Genomic DNA, 16405 nt, shown 5'->3' on the forward strand with positions numbered 1-16405 from the left:
AGCTACCTGGTACCTTGAGGTGTGTAGAAAAAACATTTAAAGCTGTGTCTCTATCCGATTCGTCAACTCTCTCCAAATCAATTTGGAGGGTTCCAATTCGATTCGAAGAGATTAAAGGGACTCCTGATTTGATTTGGATTCAGAGATCTGGCCATTGAATCGGGTTGAAGCTCCGCCGAATTGAACCGGGGACCAAAGCTTCACATAGCCCTATTGCTTATCACATTGTCTTTGAGTGACAGCAGAGAACTCCAAAGTAGTACTTAAATTAAACACTAGCTTTGATGAACTTTGTATTTTACTAATCTCCAGAATACTTGAATCAGGAACTTGAATACTGGGAAAAAAATCATAACTGCACGTTAGTGTATTTACTTCTTGCAAGCCTCAGGATCTCTAACAATTATTAGATTGCTAAAATGTATTAGTAAAAATTGAGTTATTTCAAGTTGCATTTGTTGGATCGATCAAAGAGCCCCATTACTGAATCACAGTAATTCATTTAAATAGATGCATATTTTAATGGCTTTAGGTCAGCAGTAGACCAAATTAATATATACCATATAGAATGCAATAGAAAGATTTGTTTTGTGCTAGGCATATTCTCTACACCACTGCTTTTTTGTTAGTATTGTTGTCTACTCTTTTAAACATGCTTTTATGAATGGCAGAATCAAGACTGTTTACATTATCTTGTGTTTCATATACTAGCAGTTGGTTAAGGAAGCATGTTGGGGTGTTTCCTCATTTGTTAATGGAAGATGGCTGGTATTTCTGAGGGCAGTGATAATGTCTTAATACTATTGCTTTATCATTAGCAAAATTGCTTGCACTGGCAGTGAAACTGCCTCAGGCTAGTATGCAAGAATAGATGTTTTATAGCAGTTTAATTCTGTTTAATTTGCTATGCTTCATGTTGATGAAAAGTACAGTAAGATGCAGCAGGTAAATAATAATGACAAAGTTCCCCCTGCCCCCTTTACAGTGTTGCTTATTGCAGTTTGTCTATAATGCAGCAGTACTGTATCTTGTGGCTGCCATGAAAAAGGCACCTTTCACTACCAGTTGCTACTTTTTTTTCCAATGCACTGCATTGCATTCCAGTATAGGAAACTAACTGTAGTGGCTCTTCCTTTTGGTGGTAAATGTTGGTAAATGCATTTTCATGTTTATGTATAATAGAAAATACATTTTCAGCAGTTACTTTTATTTGAATTCAGTGTTTGGGAACGTAAGTAGCCCTACTGCCATACTACCCAAGTACCTCGCAGTCTTTTATATGTTCATCCTCATCCCTGTTTTATAGAATTGCATCACTCCATTTTTAAATGGAGACCAGAGATAGATGCAGAAAAGAATGTGTGTCCATATTCCACCTAACTGCCACTATAGGCTCCCAAAATAATTCCTCAGAACTTTTACACAACTATTCTTCACACAGAAAGTTTGTCATGTCAGGAAAATCATAGAACAGTTGAGAAAATAATGTCCCTGCATGAATTTCTGACCCTATTCAAGCCATCTGCATTGTTGTCATTGACTTCAGTGGGGCTAAAGTTTCACCCCATGTTTATGAAAATCCATGGTAAACATATCCAAAAAATATTGCACAAGACAGAAAAGGGCTATTATTAAGGCCAGAAACAGTCTTTTAGAAATGAGTACTTGTACAGAGGCAAATGAAAGCAAGAGTCAGATATACACGATCTACCAGTGCATGGTATATCAGGTTTATAGGCAACAAGAGTTTCCTAGAGCTGACAGAGAAGCAGAGGTTGCCCAAATATGTTTGACAACAAAAATCCATCACTTCAGAGAGGCACTGAAATGGGACTTGCAGAGCCATTGGCAGTGATATCACTCATGCCTTAGTATTTTGTCCAGAGAGTAGTTGAGGAAACACTGATAACTGAGAGTCAACTTCCTCCCAAGACATATACCTAGCTTTGTACAGCAATAAAGCATATGCAAGTGTTCTTGTTCTAATTTCCACAAACATGTGCAGAACATAACTCTTTGGTGTGTCTATATTTGGACAAGTACCTAACTTCCATACATACCACTAGCATTTGAAAGTACATTCTGGCATAGACCTTAAAGTTGTCCATCTGGAGTTTAAATTGATAAGCACGTGGTAATTTTGAAATTTGTTCTGTTTTTTCTTTTTATTGTTTGCTTGCTTGCTTGCTTGCATTTGTGCTCATTATTCATTTATTCACCTTTTTTTTGTAACACCTTGGCTGTGTTCAAATGAGTGTATATTTGGTTCCCCAGAGACGAGAAGCAGAGGCACATCGTGTGCTGCTGCTGCTTGTCCCTGGGGAATGCCTGTGCCATGCACCCTCTGGTGCATGGCAGGTTAACCTGGGTGGGATAGGGGAAGCTAGGGTCAGCAACTCTGCCGGCCGCAGTAGCCTGGCCTGGGGTCCAGGGATGCTTCAGCTGTGGCGTTCCTGCACCTTGGAGCCTGGCCAGCAGGCGTAGCGTGGCTTCAGTGGGCCAGGCTCCAGTTTTGGGCAGCATGTGCTGCAGCCATTGCACTGCCCTACTTTTTTTCTGTGCTGCTATTTTGACCCCAGGATCTCCTGAGGTCAACCCCCCTCTGCCCCCAGCTGCAAGGTAGTAGCATGAGAAACACCTGAATGTGTGGCGTGTGGCCCTTAAGCCACCCACATACTGCATGGCCGCAGTTGTCTAGGCACAGCTGTTGTGTCTTCAATGGTGTATAAAATAGATGTAATAACCCCTCTGTCCATTGGGACAGCCCCAACTCCCACAGGTGCCTTTGTGCTTCCCCAATTTGAAACGGTCAGGGTGGGAATACAGACTGACTGTCCCTCAGCTGCAGCCTATGTTCAGAGATGGAACGGACTGTACAGTTCTTTTTCTTGGATTGCTTTCTTTCTTTGTGGTAAACAGTTGTTAGATCAAATAGTTATTGGAAGCCTGGAAGAACATCCCCTACAGTCCAGTTACATCTGGACTTTTTCCGTTTTGTGTATGCTTTCCCTGCACTCCAGGCTCCTTCCCCTCCCTATTCAAGGGTCCCAGCTGCTCAGAGCAGTTTTCTGCAGCAGGGGATTTAAATATTAACCTTTGGAGCCAAAACAGAGGTCCTTTCTTTTTTTTCAGGGAAGTTTCATCCTTCCTTTTGTATTATTCCAAAAGAGGAGGAGTCAGAGAGGAATCTTTAAGCCGACACCTTCCTTCAGAAACAAAACATTCAGAATGATAATGTCACAAATAATAACTTTCTGTTGCATATCCTACAGTGGTTTTGAACTCACCATGTTCAGGATACCTATTCATTGATAATACCTCCAATTTACCATAGTCTCACAACATTCTTGATATAAAGTCCTGCCCTGTCCTGTTCTTTACAGTTGCATTAGCCCTAAAGTGTGATCAAACCCCATACCTGGGGTTTCAGTGTTTCCTCAAAGAGGAAACCCGTTTTTACATTGATTAGTTGATGTCAGGCTCTTCTCTGCATTAAATGAGGGAGAACATAAAGTGTGTCCTCAAATTGAAATTAAATCCCAGTTTAAGAATAAGCAACAAGAAATATTAGGCTCAGGGCATTGTGACATGGAATTCACAGGCGCATGAATGGGCTGTGTCAGTGAAGTGGCTTGCCTTTGACAATGCCCATTTGAAACCATGAAGCAACTTATCAGTTTAACAACACAGTTCTCCTGCCCTGGTGTAGTCTTGTCAAACTTCTGGATTGCTGGTGTCCAACCTTCTGACTGTGGGACAAATGATCGGTGTGGCTTTGGTCCACAGGCTGGATCCCACTCAGGGTTAGCATGTGGGATTAGTTCACAGGTTTGAGCCTATGTACTGGATCTAGCCACATGCTGGCTCGCCCTTAGGCAACCAGATGGAGTGACTCTGGATGCAGTGGCAGTGCCGCATTATCCAGTCTGCAGGACACGCCATGGGTCCAGAAATTTGGCAGCAGGGAGGCAGAAATTAACACTGCTCCCCCACCACCAGATTTTGGATCCAAGGTGCCCTCAAGTCAGATGGCACAACTCCATAAGTTGGATCTGGCCTGCAGGCTAGGATCTAGCACCACTGTTCTAGATCAAATAACATCCTATGCCTTCATGCCTGACTGCATATACAGTAAAAGCTCTGTTATCCAGCATCCCCTGGGAACGGGGGATGCTGGTTAATCAAATATTCCAGTTAATCAAATGTGCACCATCTGGTGCACTCCCCAGCGTAAGTGTGCCAGGGGACAGGGAGGGGGGGGCCCATGCAGGCTGGCTGCCCCGCGCAGGCTGCTCTGCCGTGGGCCAAAGAAAAGCAAGAACTCTGCTCGCGACGGCGGTGAAACCCAAAGTGGTACTTCCAGTTTCACTTTTGCCACACCCCTTGGATGCTGGTTAATCAAGTTTTCCGGCTAATAAAGTGCCAGTTAACACAGCTTTTGCTGTACTTAGCTTTCAACATTGATTGAAGTCAATATTCAGGTCAGTGATTCATTGAGTAGATTTGAAAATTAACATTCCTCAACATGTCTTATCTCTGTTCAGGTGGCTACACCCTGATAATGTTTGCAGAGTTTACTACTTCACTCTTCTTTCACCATCACTAACTAATTACCTCTGAGCCCTGTCAAAACTCCTACTATTGGACTCAAGGTTTGCACAGACTGGGAATCTTGCTTTCACATAAATATAATAAATCTTCAAGCAATATATTTTATTCTGTCCAGCATTCCTGTCTCTATGTTGTGGAAAAAATGTTCTAATCATGACAGTATGACCACAATATTTTATGTAAAAATGCAGTGAAGTGCAAGATCATCTCTCCTAGTCAAAGAAGCGATGCAGCGGTCCAAGTGGTATATTTAACATCAAAACCGTATTGCAGGCACACATCATGAATGCTGAAATAGGTTAAGTGGGAAGACTTTTTCTTTCCTCCTTTTTTTCATCTTGGTTGATGAAATACTCTGTCGTAAACAACATCTTTAAAATTCAGGGACACTCAAACATCGATCTTTTTGCTACGAGAGAAACAGAAAATGCAATTTTTTTCTGTTCCACAGGAAGGTTCAAGAAGGGATCACTGTCCACCACATTCCTTATCCTAGAAAATATGAGAGACTGACATACTCTGCCTCCCCATGTCAGAGGGGGGGGGAAGAGAAAAAAGCAAAGCATGCTGAGATTGCAGAGGTTGGCTCTGTATCTGCTGCCTATACACAAGTTGTGTCTCCTGAGAGAGATTCCCTGAGAAGCCACTTTGCTCAGGTGGTTCCCGCATGATTTTTCTCCCCAACTGGCTGCTTTAACTCTAGGAGAAAAATGATGAACTTCTGTACACTCGTGGTTTCTCCAGAGCAAGCAGGGATTCTCCCTGGAGAAACAGAACGTCTGCCCAAGCCTCTAGTACATGCATAGCCACTTGTATCATTGATTGCCTGAGAGCTAAGGGAGCTCAAGAAGGATACAGCTCCCTATATTTGATTGTGATAGCGCCGCCTTCTCACAATCAGGATTCCAGACTCAGGCCTTAGAGCGGCAGCCTGCTTTTCTTCCAAAGTGCGTCAGAACGTCACGTTAATAAATTCATCAGACTGAGCTTTTTACAAGTGTTTTTCTGTTTTTGTTCTTCATTCCTGCCTCCAAAGTGTAAGATGATAAGCTAGAAAGAATACTTTCCCCATCAAATAGGGATAAATAACTTAATTATATATATGCAGCATTAAATGTTTCAAATTATCTTCATAGCCCTTAATTGCCTATCAAAAAAGTTAAGGATGAAGCATTGCTCCTTCAAAGATGATCAAAATGGATTTCAGATTGCCATAAAACACTGTTAGTATAAATTAAAACTCGTGCTACCAGACTGTGAGCTACTAAAACAGCCTCTTCTGCAAATTACGGAGCTGCCACTTAGTCTTTGCTATGTGTGTTCACTAAGCATTATACTAGAGGTCAGGCTTCTGGAACAGATGCTGTCCTTGGAAAATGTTCAGTACTTCAGTCAGTATTCAAATGAGACCTCAGTACTCATTTCCTTTAAATTCGATATTGCTTGAGAGTCTCCACTAGTAGCATATGTACAGACAACTACTCAGAGAAGAGTGAGGATTATAAAGGATTTTTTCAGGGCTGAGACAGCAAAGAAGGGATCCTGATCTCCAGCAGGAGGGGTATATTCAAAGCTTCATATTTAAGGGCTAGATATTTTCAATCATAATCTGCAACAATGAAGAAAGAGGGAGTTAAATCTGCTTCAAACTTCTCCTACTGCTCCACTCCAAAGGAGAAATAATAATGAAGGCTTCTTGCAGACATTTAAAAAATAAAACCCCCAAAACACACTTTACCAGAAGCAGTAATGCATATTTTCAGTCTGGCTCCACAGCATCTGTATAGAACAGGTGCTTCAGTGGGACTTTGTGCCGCTTTCATCTAAAGCTGATTCAATCAGCTATTAAATTAAAGTGCCATAAAGGCCCCACTAAAGCACTTGATCTATACAGATGTTGGACAAGTTGGGTGCAACTAACACATTGCCTCCACTGGGCATGCACTGGGCTCGGCATAGGAATGTGGCAGGTTTAAAGTAAAATGCCATTTCTTTGTTTTGTTTTTTTAACATCTGCAAGCGGCTGAAATGAGTAACAGTGTATTAGCCGGTACATTGGTTGAGGACAAACAAGATTCCACCCTCTTTCCTGTTCTTGCTCTTCCACTCTTCACCCAACTATGAAGGAAATGGGGGAAAAAAATCACTGCAGAAGGTGCTCATTGCAGTGTGCTGGAACTTGATCTAATGAAGCCAGACTCTTCTACAATCTCTACTGATGCCTTATGATTGAAATGGTTGCTGTAAGCCACGGTTGATATTTCACCAGTGACTAAAGACATGTCTAATTGTAACACACTAGAAATGTAGAAAGATGCTATGTTAAGATAAAATATACCAAACTCCAGAGATTGTCATGTAATTTGTTAAATATTTTTTTCTAAAGTGACTCTTCTAAATTTTGTGACATGGGAGAATAATTATAACAGTAGCTGAAATATGTGAAGTTAACAATGTTGACTATCAAAAGTTCCAGGCCCTTAAAATCAGATGGCCAAAAACATTTTAAGTGACATTTTTCTTTGGCAATTTTCTGTTTCTTAGCCTTGTGGTTACAAATCTATCCTTATCAAAGCCATTCTTGCTCACAGACATGGCCGCGTAAGCCTAATATACACAATATCCCTTGGCAATAGTGTAGTATTAAATAGAAGACTCTTATAGCTATGGACACTTTCCAATTTGTCCACATACTTTCTGTAGTGGGGGGCCCAAAACTGATCACAGTACTACAGATGTGGCCTCATCGGTTCTGAATAGAGGGGAATAATCACTTCTCTCAATCCGCTGGCAAAACTCTTACTAATGCAGCCCAGTATGCCATTATCCTTCTTTGCAACAAGGGCGCACCACTGGCTCAGATTCAGCTTACTGTCCACTGTAACCCCCAAGTCCTTCTCTGCAGAGCTGCTGGTTAATTAGTTGGTCCCCAGTCTACGTCAGCGAATGGGATTGTTCCATCCTAAGTGTAGGACTTTGCATTTCTCCTTATTAAGCCTGATTAGATTTATTTTGGTCTAGTCCTCCAATTTGTGGAGGTCTCTGAATCCTAGCCCTAGCCTCCAGTGTATCTACCTATCTTGGTGTCATCTGCCAACTTGCTGAAGGTATACTCTATGCCATCTTCTTGGTTATTGATGAAGATATTGAACAAAACTGGCCCCAGGACTGACCCTCTGGGGCACTCCACTTGATATTGACTGCCAGCTAGACATTGAGTCATTGATTACGACCCTCTGTGTCTGATGACCAAGCCATTTCTCTGTCCACCTTACAGTCCATTCATTCAACCCATATTTCCTTAGCTTACTTGCAGGAATGTTGTGGGCAACCATAACAAAAGCCTTGCTAAAGTTGAGATGCATCACATCTGCTGCTCTCCCCATATCCACAGAGCCAGTCATGTCATCATAGAAGTAAATCAGCTTGGGCAGGCATGACATGAAAGGACATAAAGATTTACAAAACTACCAGGGTGAAAGTGGTGGTGGTGGCTTACTTCTGTCCAGTAACCCAGTGTCTGTAATGAGGGCGGGAACTTTGAAATAGGAATGAAAATGCAGTATCGACTGATGGACCCTGAAAACTCCCAACACCCAAAAAATTGTCAGAGCCAGAGCTCTAAGGTCTGAAAAGCTCCCTACTGAAGTGCCAGTATTAGGAAATTAAGAGCCCTGGAAACCAGTTGGCCCAGGATTCTGGAAGCCCAAGGGTCTCCAGCCTGGTGCAGCCTTGCCATATGGACTGCCCCAAAACCATGGACATTGGAAGCTCATCCCAGTACTTTCAGGCTCCAAGCCCTGACTTTGTGGCAATAGCCTAAGAGATTCTGTGTAAACTTGGCGTTATTGATAGTTTCATTGCTAAATAATAGATACTATTTAAGCAGTGCATATGATATCTCATAGTATTTTCAAAATGCACGTTCTGAAATTTCTGTTTCATGTGAAATTAACAAAGAAATTAACTCTAGTTTGGTCCAAAACTAAATTAATTTTTTTTTTCAGTTTTCAAATTCTATATTTCTTCTGATACAAGTTTCAGTCCTGCAATCGGCTCTGTGTAGGCTGAGCCATGCACTTACTTATACTTCACTTATTTCAGGGGGGTCTGTGAAGGCAGAAAGATGCGCATAAGCAAACCTAATTCCAAACATATGGTTTCAGATTGAATTTGTAGTGAATGGGAGAGCCAAGGATAAGTTTGTTGCACTGAAATAAATGAATTCCATTAAGATAATTTGATACAATTATGACAGATACTCACCGATTTGCATTTTGTGAGATATTTATCCCACTATCTAATTTTATTTCTAGGCTGTAAAAAGCAACTGCCCAAAAGAACAATTAACTATTGAATTCTTGGCAAGCTACACAACTGTAGGTGTGATTCAGCCGTTTCCCCTTCTAATCTTGAAATCCTTCTTAATTATAGAATGCAATCGGGATTATAATTGTAAATCAATGGTTCATTATAATCCTACTATTGGAAGCACATTATTGCCTCTTTAGTAATTACTAATTAAATAGACTTAAGAACTACTTTGTCTTTGTATTGCCTTTGCTGAATGCCTTATTAATCATTGCCTCACCTCTCTTTTTGTTTATGTTGTTACTCTAATGATAAGATTTGTAATAGTGACAGCCTTCTGTTTTGGACTACAGTCAAACTAACCAGCAGGAGAGATTTCTCTGCACTTAAATATGATATGGAAGTGTTTGTGTTCATGGTACAAGACGATGTTATTTAAAAAGATTGGCTGCACAATTTGGCTGAGAAAAGACTAGATTAAAAGCACACTCAGTTCTGATGAATGATTAGCCATGCATCACAATATAGACAACAAAACTGAATGAACTCCCTCAGGATACCATATTAAATGTGGTTTACCAGAATGTGATACTACAAAAAGCCTGGAATGGTATTCTTGAGGGTCTGAAGAGTTTCAGGTTTCAGTGAATTGATTTCATTACATAAATATATCAAGATTATAATGGATGAAATCATATTCTGTATCATTCCCCCCTCTCACTTTTTGCAGCCTACTCAGTACTCACAAAGTCCACAAGATGGTAGTATGTCTTAGCTAGACATGTTCAGAAAAGTTTGGGTGGCTTGACCCAAACAACTTCTACAGTTTCCTCCAGCTGTGGAAAACATACATACTTTTAAGACAAGATCTAATAAGGGACTTGATTTCCTGCCACCCTGACTTGGTGGGGAAAAAGCCACTTTGCCACACTGGACTTAAGGGCTAAGGACAGACAGTCAAAAAGTCCAAGACTGAATCAGTTCAGTCTTTGCAGGTTAGTCTAAAATGCAGAGAGTAAACTGAATAACAAGTGAACAGACATTTCATTTTTGCAACCACATGCCTGCAGTGACTCAGGCCAGAGTGGGCAATAGAGCATGGCTCTCTGGCATGTAGCCAGCATGGGCCGTGTTTTCCTTTCCTTTTCCTGTTGCCCCTGAGGTCTCTGGAATTTGCAGTCCAGAATCATATCATCAGGACTCTTGAGGGTTGCTCATCATTTCCTCTTCCTGCTTCCAGGTACCTCTGGGATTTGTAGTCCAGAGTCATAGCCAGCAGGAACTTTAGCAGGGCAGCTCCGTACCTGGGGAAGGGGGGAGTTAACTCTCCCTTCCCTGGCCCCAGATCCCAGCTGGGCTTTGCTGGGGGTGGGGCAGGCAGTCCTTACCCTCCCTCTGCCCCCAAAAATCCTTCTCTGCTGGAGCAGACAGCCCAGCCTAGCCCAGGGCTAGAAAGTATGCTGGGATTCATAGATTGTAAGGCCGGAAGGGACCTTGGAAGATCCTTGGGTCCAGCCCCCTGCACCAAGTAGGAAAGATAACTGGGGAACAAGTGACCCCAGCAAGTTGACCGTCCAGTCTCTGCTTGAAGATTTCCAGGGTAAGTGCACCACCTCTGGAGGGAGCTTATTCTACAGTCTGGACACCCTGACTGTGAAAAAGTTTTTCCTAATGTTGAGCCCTAATCGGTCTTCCAGGAGTTTGTGGCCATTACTCCTGGTTTTCCCACTTGGGTGCCCTGGTGAACAGTTGCTCACCGAGCCCTTGATGTACTTCCATAGTGTAGCAGTATGCTGCTACCAGGTCTCCTGTCAGGCTTCTTTTCTTCATGCTGAAGAGTCCCAGATCTGCCAGCCTTTCTTCGTATGGCTTGCCATGTAAGACTGATCATGTGGGTGGCTCTTCTTTGAACCCTCTCAAGCTTGTGCACATCCTTGTTGAAGTGCGGTGCCCAGAACTTGATGCAGTACTCCAGCTGCGGTCTCACCAGCACTGAGTAGACCGGAAGAATCACCTCCTTGGTTTCACCAGGGATGCATTGATTCATGCATGCTAGAGTATTATTTGCCATACTGGCTATAACATCGCACTGCTGGCAGTCAGTTTGGTGCCGCCAAGCCTGTAGGTGTTTTGGGGTTGCTCATCCCAGGGTGGACCACTTTACATTTCTTGACTTTGAACTTCATCAGACTCTGATCCGCCCAACTTGCTAGCCTATGTAGGTCCACCTGTATCTGTAGCTTATCTTCAAGTGTGACCAATGCTTTCCCATAACTGGGGGACTGTGATTTAACTTGAACCAGGAAGGGGTCTGGGACAGAAGTTTCATAAGCTGGTTTGACCCAAATCAGTTAAGTTTGATATTGCATTCAGCCAGGTTTACCTTAAACCAGTTTCAGCCATTTTGAAAGTGGTTTATGTTCCCTCCCCCACCCCCAGCCCCCAATTGCCAGAGTTCTGGTCCTTATTAGCTCTGGCCATGGTGGGGATGGCAGAGCCTAAGCTGCACTGCAGTCAAAGCCCTTCCAATATAGTTAGCTGGCTATGGCGGAGGGAATGCAGCAACAGCTCCCCACAGAGAAAGCCCCTCCGTCCCCCCCCGCCTCCACACACACACCCTCCTTAAGTAGGCTCAAGACCCACCAATGAGATGAGCCACGGTAGATTTAATCTTCAAATTGAGGGATTGGCACTGCCACCACTGACTGGCAACATGCAATTGCCTAGTCTGTAGTGTATGATATAGAGAAAAATGTCATTAACCCATTGTGGCCCATTGTTGTTTGCCTTTCCTATCTCATAGTAATATTTACATATGTCTGTGAGTGATATTGCTATTGGTTGTAGTCTGAGTCAATAATAAGAGCTGGCTTTTAAACAGGATAATGCATTTTACAAAGGAGGAATTGGTATCATCACCTCCACTTCTTCAGATGGAAAATCTGTGACAAAAAATGAAGTGACTTGTCTACTGTAGAGTCAAGAATAGAAGCAAAGTCTTCCAAATCTCATTGCACTGCCTTAGCTGGTTGGTCCAACTTATGGCAGTGAAGTTCCTAGGTATTTAGATTTAAGTGTGTTCTTTAGTTTCTTTAGGATCTTTGCAGTCTGAGATTGGGGTTTTGGTGATCTGAGTTCTCTTCCCCTATTACCCTTGGTTCATCATGACAGCACACAATTTACCTCAGTTTACACACTTGATAAAGGGACATAGTACGTTATGAAATGCTTTAGGAAAAAAATCCCAGTGGTGGTGGTACTTTGGGATAATGAATTCTCTTTATACATTATTAGAGCCTCTGTGGATGCTAATGAATACATAGCCTAGGTTAAAAAAGTACATAATCAAGTTGAATATCTGGAAGGATATATTTTTCTTTTAAGGTTTTTGAAATTCTGCTTTAAGATGATAAGGATAAGAATAAATATTATTTTTCCCCTCCCATAATTTAAAAAAAAAATCTTTTAAAAATCTCTCCAGATTCTACTTAAGTCTGTCCCAACCAGCTACTGAAGCTTTTCCTGCTTAGGGAAATTAATAATGGAACAGTTTTAAAAATCAATTTCTAATAAAATAAAATGGCATCTCTCTAAATGAAGAACTTGCTGTGCACATCTGCTCTTTTGTTAACCATTAACACCATGTAATAGTTTTGCCATGATATTGAACTCTCTAAAGCAAGTTATTACTGTAGCAGATAATAGGAGGCTAGAAACCCTAAAAATCCATTTAAAGTGAATCGGAACCCTTGCAAAGATGAAGTTAGAGAGAGAACTTTGTGCACTTTTTCATACAGCTTTTTATAACATATTTTCTCCATTACAATTGAAAATTTAAATGTGCTTTTAAAGTGTAAAATGAACTTTGTAAGCATTTCGGCTTGTAACTTATCCATTCAATTAGTGTGTTAGTCAGAGTGGTTCCCTTGCAAAGAGAATTAGTCTCTCTTTGATCATTATTCACTTTATAATTGTTTAACATCTGGAGAGAAAGGCCAGGGACTAGAGTGTTTATTGCTTGTACCATGTTCAGGATACAGAAGCTCATTCAATGCACTTAATTGGGTCTCATATTTCCACAGTTGTCACATTGAATGTCTGCCGTTATGCAAGCAAGACATGTGAAAGCATTTGAGTTTTGGTGACTAGATCCACACCACGGCTAGCCCTCTTATGCATCACATGAAAAGCAATATGAGCTCAATGCATCTATCACTCAAACAGAAACGTCTACAATTAACATTTTACAAATGAAAAAAAAAAAAATACCAGGGTCTTTACTAGTGACATTCAGGATGTGATGGCCTGTTGGTTCAGTACTTTGTGTTTTCAAGATCTTGAAGTATTTCAGCCCCTTCAGAAGGATGAAATTCACTTTACCTATACAGAAGCAGAAGATTAGGTTCCATATAAATTCACAGGGATTTGGAAAGGCAGCCCGTGACATAAGACAGGGCAGTCTAATATAATCTCCTCGTTTCCTCCTCAAGGTGTTGAGGCTACTTGAGCCTAGCTACTCATGGAATCGGTACCTCATTTAATGCAAACCTCATTTCTGGATCGATTTGGGTTGAAGTGGTGCTGAATGGCCCATACCCAGACAGGCATGAGGTACAGAGGAATCCAAGGGAGAGGATATTTGTTTAATCCCTTTTCCATATACAGCACAGGAACATATGATACTACAACCTGTGCCTTCTTCCCTGTATCTGCTGACACAGACTGTCACTGACTAAATATCAAAAAAAAAAAAAAAGGAGCATTGCCTCTACTTTTTCACACACATGCACAGAGATTTTACTATCACATGTGTAAGTGAGAAGCTGTTTTGTTTAGAGTAACCAATATTAACCTAACTTACACTATTATCATCTGGTCTTTTCTGAGTAATCCATTGCATAGCACATAGAGAAACTACTCTTTAGTTCATGATGATTAATATGGTCAGTGGCTAATATACTTAGAGCCATTCATGATTCAATTATGGATGAAGTCCTTGACTTTGCACACAGTACTGAAATGTACCTAATTCTGCAGAGCCACCTTTGTCCCAGCTAACTCTGATTGGGCCTCCATTTCAGTGTAGTAAGCTAAGGAGTTGGCTGTTGAATAACATTTCTCCTCCAATGTGGGTAGTTGAATCCAAGTAATATGAGAAACTTAGTCTAAGCTAAAATAGTGACAGTGTTTTGAGGTGTGACTCACAACCTAATGTTCTGTCTAGTCTGAGCAAAATTTTAAAGATCATTTGGCAAAGTTTCTTAATAAGCTTGAATCAGAATAGATACTATGCCATCAAGGCTCTAATGAATGAATTCTAAAATACACAGTGTAAAATTATAAAAATGAACTCAGCTGTAAGAGAAAATGGGAGAGAGAAAAAGCCAAAAAAAGCACGTCATACCTAATAGCATACAGTATGGCAGAACCCTTCTAAGAATGATAATAGTAAAGATGACGATACCTTTGATAGAAATTTTAAAAAACGGATACATATACATCTGAATTCAATTGTTAAGCCTCTCTATTTTTCCCATTACTTTTATATTAAAGCGTGTAGTGTAAATTTGAGTAATCAAAGAAAAGGAGAGTTTCCATATGCCTGGAATGACCACATGCATAGCAATCAGCAAAGCAGCATAAACTGATCATGTTTGAAATGTATCCAGGCCAATATCACTGAAGTACAAGTAGTAGAAATAAAAGGGTTATACCAAATCAAAATGAAATACTTATAAAATATAAAGACAAACTGTATGTCAATAAAGAAATCCATGGAACGTGAACATGGTAAAAAAAAAAAAAAAGACTGTGCAATAGAGAATTCTGTACTATCAGTAGAGTTCAATTTTAGTAGGATACTACTATGAAACATGAGGAAAGATGTCTCTAATGCAGCGGTGCCAACTTTGACCCCAGCGGGCTGAATTGGCAGTGTCCAATCTGTCTGTGGGCTGGATCCAGCTCATGTTCCCAATCTGGTACCCAGTTATCCATGGTAGGCAGCATCTGGCCATGTGCAGGGGTGTGGGGGGAAGGCTAATGCCAACGTGACTCTACGGGGGGAAGGGTGTAGGCCAAATGGAAGGGAAGGAGGTATGGCCCAGAGCTGTTGTGGAAGGGAACTTGGCTTGACTCCAACCTGCTGTACAGGTATTGGGGTTTGGGGATTTGGCAGGCAGAGTAGATGTATTAATGGCCATCATGCCCCTGCCACAAAGTTTCTGAACCCATAGGGAGCATCATGGGCCAGATGCATCCATTGAATAAGGTTTTAATACCATATTTTAACTGATAGATTTTTGCATTTAGATCATTAAAATTCTAGCGACAGTGAGCTTTAATTTTAATAGGGAATTAGCAAAGATCGCATGACATATTTTACATTTTTTTTTTTCTTTGAGGCTTGGAGGTATAGTGTGGCCTCAGTCCACATGCAGCTCTGCCTGTTGCCATTGGATATTGTGCACGCAGATCAAGGAGTGCACACCCCTCTGAGGTGAACATCCCTTCTCATGAAGGTGTATGGCTTCTCAATCTATAGTTACTTAGCATAGAGAGCATCTAACATCTTTAAATACTGACAAAATTAAATCAGGATAAATCAAAATTAGATCAAGACAGTTCAGCTGTCCTAAACACATTTATCATTTAACTACTACATTTCTCCTACTTCGCAAATAATAGTTTTAATAACAACCATATAATATTAGGATATAACCAAAACTGTCAACAGATTTGACACCAGTGAAAGCCATCACAGATTAAAGGCCTGAGTCTAGGGAGATAATTTAGGATGGATTCATCATTAACTTTTGTTTGCTTGGTAACCAGCATTGCCAGTATGTTCTTGGTGTGAATAAGAGGCTATCTGAAATAAATGGTGCACTCCACACCTAATCATGAAGCCATGTCCTCCAATTTACATAAGATACTTAGTGGTATCGAAATCTTTATCAAAAGCAATGGAAGTACTCTTGGTGATACTAGGCGCTCTGCCCTTTAATTCGAGTTTACATAATCTAGCCCACAAGTAAGATCTCAGGTAGAATTTTCCTTGTCTTTTCAATTATAATGTAAATCTCAGTGAATGTTGCTTAAATGTAGACTTCCAGCATGGTTTGTCTAAGTCAACAAGAAAATAATAGTGGTAGTTCCAGGAAAAGAAAGAGAGAAGGAGGGTATGGTCAGATGTAACATCTGAAGCACAACAAATGCAGCTGCACTTTGAAGCGCTTTACTGTGGACAGAGATGCAGTCCTGCAGTGTACTACCCTCACACCCCCGCAGCTTGAGCACCTCAAAATCACTTTGGCTACATGCAGTGGTATGCTCTGAGCCCAGGCCATAACAAGAGGGTTCTGGGTCCTATGGCTCCATTTCCCCATACTGTGCTCCCCTTCAGAACTAGGAGTTCCCAAAACCATGATACAGGAGGTCTTGTGTTGGAACCAGGAGATCACTTTTCTTCCCCCACCCCCCC

At 41.2% G+C, this 16405-nt stretch overlaps 1 protein-coding gene across 1 annotated transcript in view; it reads left to right on the forward strand.

The window, feature by feature from the left end:
• Window positions 1–16405, forward strand: part of CACNA2D1 (calcium voltage-gated channel auxiliary subunit alpha2delta 1) — a 575362-nt gene that overhangs the window by 413323 nt on the left and 145634 nt on the right. The gene's annotated exons all lie outside the window — the stretch shown is intronic.

Source organism: Alligator sinensis, unplaced genomic scaffold (genome assembly GCF_000455745.1).
Source record: "Alligator sinensis unplaced genomic scaffold, ASM45574v1 scaffold567_1, whole genome shotgun sequence".
In the NCBI taxonomy this organism is placed as follows: domain Eukaryota; kingdom Metazoa; phylum Chordata; order Crocodylia; family Alligatoridae; genus Alligator; species Alligator sinensis.